The sequence below is a fragment of the Impatiens glandulifera genome, chromosome 4 (genome assembly GCF_907164915.1).
Source record: "Impatiens glandulifera chromosome 4, dImpGla2.1, whole genome shotgun sequence".
NCBI classification, from domain to species: Eukaryota; Viridiplantae; Streptophyta; class Magnoliopsida; order Ericales; family Balsaminaceae; genus Impatiens; species Impatiens glandulifera.
Window position 1 is genome coordinate 49354516 of NC_061865.1, and position 5984 is coordinate 49360499.

Below are 5984 nucleotides of genomic sequence, written 5' to 3' on the forward strand. Positions count from 1 at the left end.
GCTAAAATCTCTTAAAAAGGAGAATGTGAGAACTAAGAAAAATAAAAAACAGATAAAATAATAAAGATAAAATAAAAGAAGGAGAAACTAATATAAAATTAATAATAAATTAAAAAATGAGATAAAATTAAATGGTTTAATTAATAAAAAAGAAAGAGAACAAGAATATAATAATATTTAATTAATAAATATATAAATTAAAAAAATAAAAATTAACTTTAGTTATTAACCTAGACTAAATGAGCTTATTTTTTATATAGTAGATATGTTTAAATGATTTTTATTAGTTATACGACAAATGAGCTAACTGTATAACTACATAATTTTAAATGTGTTTTTTTTTTAAATAAAATGATAACTATTAACCAAAAAGTTAAATCAAATCATTAATTTATCTGACTTCAATTGAAGAAAAAATGTTCATAAAAATACTATGATATTATTAAAAAAAATGTCTTTAAAAAATTTATAAAAATGTAATATTGAAATTTTTATTCTATAAACAAATCTTAGTATGGTAGGAACTTAATAAGAAAAAAAAATTATGTCCCGGTTACAATGGGCATTCGGTTCTTATTTTGAGTTATTTAAACCTAAATAACTTAATAAAAATTCTTAATTTTTATATTGATGATATATCATCTTTTGTTTAAATATATAACTAAATATCTTAATTTTTTTTTATTAAATAAGCTGTCTATTGGAGTTGGTTGTCCTAGCTTTAGAATTTACCCTAGGGCTGGTCCTGAACCTAACACAACACATAAAAACATGAGTGAAAACTACAGTAAAACTCAATCCAAATGTGAGAAAACATGAAGCAGAAATAAATCATATATTGAAGTTTAGGTTAAAACATCCACACATATATAGCACACCATACATAGAACATAGGTTCTAGATGTACATTCTTCTGAAACAAATTATTCTTCGAGAACCCATCATTACCATAAAATCACATCTTTTAAGTTATGCGTGCTTGTTTAGGTAGAAAAAATAACAATAGGGCTTCTCACTTTGTGTGTTGCGTCTACCCATGACAAAGATGCAGAGATGGAGGAGCTTGGGGTAACTATTCCCTGAACAGTCACAGTGAATGACTGAGTTTGTCCGACACTAGAGAAAGCCAATGTGCTGGGCACGACTTGTATTTTCAATGTTGCTGGAGCAAGAACTGCGACATTGTAAGTAGATGGTGCCAATCCCACATTAGTAACTCTCCTATTGAATGTGACATTAAAAGGAATTGTAGATAACACGCGGGCAGAAAATGAAGGCAGGTTCAGATTCAAAGAAGTATCATTCCTAGAGCTGGGGCAAGTGCTAGTGTCACCCGTAACAATTTGCAACTGCCTGTCGGTGTAGCCTTGCCCGCACAAGAACTGCACATAGTCCGCTTGATTGGCATCATACACAAGACCAGGATTAATGGCTGCTACAGGGTTTATTTGACCTGATCCATAACCAAATTCTGCTAGAGGAGTTGTCTTTGGACTCATCTCAAAGGCTGTAAGAGAATTATTTGAAATTTAAGGTTTCTATATATTTAATTAAGCTTCTCAAAATATGTTTATATATACCAGTGGTCATAAGAGCGGATTTTATTGCAGCAGCAGACCATAATGGATTGAAGGTTTTGACATAAGCTGCTGCACCAGTAGCATGTGGGCATGCCATTGATGTGCCCGATATGATGTTAAATGGAAGTCTTCTAGTATCTGCTTGTATTTCCGTAGGAGAATTTCCAAGTGTCCATGCTGCCAAGATATCTACACCAGGCGCAGACAAATCCGGCTACAACAATAAAAAACCATTTGCACAAAGATCGAGCTTCTTCTTTAGCATTATGATAAAAAAACAAAAGTTATAGACAAAGAGGAAAACATATACAACCTTGAGGATGTTAGGTGATATTGCATTCGGTCCCCTGGATGAGAAGGATGCAGTATATGGCGCAATTCCATCAACAGCTTCATTGCTCTTCAAAATACTTGCAGTTGGATTGCTGTTTCATAAAAAAAACAAAGAACAAATTTTATAATTGCAATATTTTAGAATTCATCTAGAGGATTAGAATTATACCTTGTTGTGCTAATATAGGTCAGGATGAGGTTTCCTTCGATATTGCTAACATAAGTTGTAGGGAGGGCAAACACCCTAGCGATATCTTTGGGTCCATCTCCTCGTATCACCATACCAGCTGCACCAGCCAAAAGAGCTGCTTCCCCTAAATTTAATTGGTCACAAACGATAATCTTACCTTTAACCAATGTCGGATCTAGGGAGTCCTTTTGGCACAGCCTGCAGTGTAGTTCAAATATTGTTAGTTCACACAACCATTCATGTTACGAGTTTGAAGATTCGAATCCATGATCTTTTCCACGGAAGAATTTATGAATCAATTTGTATACAGATTTAGAATCCTTTTGCAATACCTAGATACAGTACCAGGAACATTCCCTGTTTTATTTGGCACATTACCAGCATACACTATAGGGGAGAAACCATTTGGAACAAACGTGTTCACTGCAACTCCCTGCGTTAAAGAGACAGAATGAATAATCAAAACGATGAAAGTATAGTATCCATGCTTTGCTGAAACGAGAAGAAATGATAGTGAAAGGCTTCACCTGAAAATTCGCAGCGTTCCCCAGTTTCAAACCAGTAAGGAATTTACGATCAATAGTGCTTGCTGCGACTGAAAGTGCCCATGGAGCAACATTAGAGATAGTTCCAAGTGCTGGACCTGAATTTCCGGCAGCCATTGACGTAAGAATTCCTTTTTTCATGGCATGAAAACTCCCAATAGCTATCGAATCGCTGAGATAAGGTCTAGCAACGGAGGATCCGATAGAAATTGATATTATGTCGACGCCATCTCTGATGGCATCATCGAATGCTGCGAGGAGATCAGCGTCTGAGCAACCGTTGGACCAACAAACTTTATATACGGCGATCCGTGAAGACGGGACTCCTCCTCGAGCTGTACCGCTGGCGAGACCGGAAAAGTTTGCCGAAGTAACAAGGTCGCCGGCGACAGTTGAAGCTGTATGAGTTCCATGACCCTCAGAGTCTCTTGGAGATCGGATGTCATTTGGACCGAAGACTCCATTGACTTTGTAATACCTTGCTCCGATAACTTTTCTGCATGCATTCAGATTGTAAAATAAAAATCAATCTATGAAAAATGATTTATTGTCATATGTTTAAAATGATAAAGAATTGTATTAATGATAAAGATAGTTAATTTGTAGAACAACACTTACTTATTACATGTGAAATTGGTGAATACTCCACATTAACCCTTCCACTTAGTTGGTGGGGATCCGAATCCTATATCCTTAAAACTATCGGATTCGGGCCATATTCCAGTATCGATTACTCCAACAATAGTGTCGCTCTCAACAGTTGTAGCTCTTTTGACTGTTTGAGGGAATCCCACGAAATCCCATGATCTTGTTGTTTGTAGTTGATTGATTTTGTTAGGAAACACAGACACCACTCCTTGCATAGCTATTAATTATATAATAATTAGCACGATAAACATAGACTTTGTATATATAAATATAAGTAATCAACGAGCTTACATGAAATTAGTTGAACTTCGGTACTCGTTAATAGAGCGACAAAACCATTAAAACTGTTTTTGTAACTGTAAATAATTGATGCTGAAGATGTGCTGCTCACAACAAACAAAATTTGACAAACTTATATTGGATATCATTTTTATTAAACTATAAACAAATGAGATTGATTTTTTATAAATAAAAATGGGTAAATATTAGTTACATTACCTTCCAAGAGCTTTTTGTAAAAAGCTCAAATGCAATAAAGATGGAGGAATGCCCAAAGTTAGTTTCAACTCACCCATGTATACTATGTACTCCTACAGAGGCATAATATCATGTTATTATGTAAACTTGACAATAAATACATATAGATTGTTGAGGACAATTTCAATTCTTTTGAACACTGTTTTTTATATTCTCACCAATAGATTAAATAATTCTTAAATAATTATTTTTTATAATTTTAATACTTGAAGTTTGATAGGTTAGTCGAGATTCATAAAATTATATAATTTTGAGATTGTTGAGAATAATATTTAATTTAAGAGAAATAATTAGGGGGGGGGGGGAATTTGATGAAGGTATGAGATAATGAATAACGTAACACAATCTGATATGGCTGAATTGCACAACTAAAAGAGTTCGTAATTGTAATTTGTTATTAAGTAAACATAATTGTCAATATTTTAATAATTTTTTTGTAAATTCTAATATCTTTTAAGGTATGTTTGGTAAGCCTGAAATTGACATTGAAATTAATTGAAGGATCCAATTCCTAAGTTTAGTAGACCCTTTAATATTAAGAATTAGAATTGGAATTATAATTCCAATGAAATTTAATATTGTGTAATTTTATACTTTCAATTTCATTCTTTTTAAATCAGAAATGTAATTCCAATTTTTATTTTATTTTATTTTTTTTCAAACAAAATAACTTATTACTTTATCATTTAAAACACGAAAAAAGATTTTAATCGATAATTTTTTTTTTTAATTTAAGATATTAAAATATTGAATCGATGTTTTTGTTTTAGTAATTTAACATTTTGAGCTAATATATATATATATATATATATATATATATATATATATATATTAATTTAAGAAGTTAACATGTTAAACTGATATTTTTTTAAATTTAGAAATTTAAAATGTCGAACCGATATACTTTGTTTTTAAATCTATAAAGTTAAAATGTTGAACCGATATTATTTTTAATAAAAATCGAAATCTAAAAAATCTTTAAACACTTGAGCTATCATAATTGGTTATATCAAATCAAAAATTTAATAAAATATATAATACATATTAAAATCATTTTTATTATATTATTTTTTAAAAATAGGAATTGAGATTGAATTATAATTTTATATTTTTCCAAACATAAGAATTGAATTGAATTGTAATTTAATGTAAATTCTCATTAAATTGGAATTAGAATTTCAATGTCAATTCCAATTCCAATTTCAATTCCACACATCCAAACATACCTTAGAGATTACCTCTATATGAAAATAATTCTTTCATAGAATTTATTTTAAACCAGGTCTAAGAAAATTTATCAAAAATATATACCTGTCGATCTTGCCCATGAGTGTGGGGAAGAAGAATGGCAATGAAAATACATAATCCAAGAACAATTGGAGCAACTGAATTTCTTCTTGTCAACATTTTGTGAGATGTATTTGGCTTAGTTTAGCTTGGAAGGTGGTACTTATAGGAGTCAACTAAATATTGTATATTTGCTTAAATTTTAATAAAGACAAACAAGCTTTAACAATTTAGCACGACATATAATTGGTTGACATTTTGAAACCAATTGCAAGCCTGTTTGGTAATTATTTTATGCAGTTTATGATTTGATGTGTCATATATATGATTGGAATAATAGTAGATATCAAAGTTAATAAAATAAAATAAAATGGATAGTGTTGTTATTTGAGAATGGGTCAAACTTGTAAATTTGTTTTGTTTTTGTCACTACTTGTAAATTTGTAATTCAATTCAATTGCCATTTATGCAACTTAGGGTCATATTTATATTTATGGAAGAAAACAAGGTAAATTTATATTTGAATTTAGGAAGATTCATTTTATATGAAAAAAAGTAATTTATTGAGACAAAAATACACAAAAGTTTTATTAAGAATTTATCAAAATACTTATGTTAAACTCATAATAACAAGGATGTGCTTGTTATTTTCATTTTAAAGTTATAATATTTTATTAGTCACCTTATTAAAGAAAATATCATGAAAATACCAAAAATTTGATCATACCCAAGTTATTACACTTTTGTCATAAATTGTACAAAAAAAAAAAATAGAAAAATCATTCAAAAGTATATAAAGGTGATTGATTGCTCTTGATTGGAAGAGCAAAGATCATGATGGATCATAACTCTTCTTGAAAACCC

The 5984-nt window shown here is 30.3% G+C and overlaps 1 pseudogene; it reads right to left on the bottom strand.

Moving 5' to 3' along the window:
• Positions 1-825: 825 nt before the first annotated feature.
• On the bottom strand, positions 826-5240 carry LOC124935313 (annotated as a pseudogene).
• Between the last annotated feature and the right edge of the window lie 744 nt (positions 5241-5984).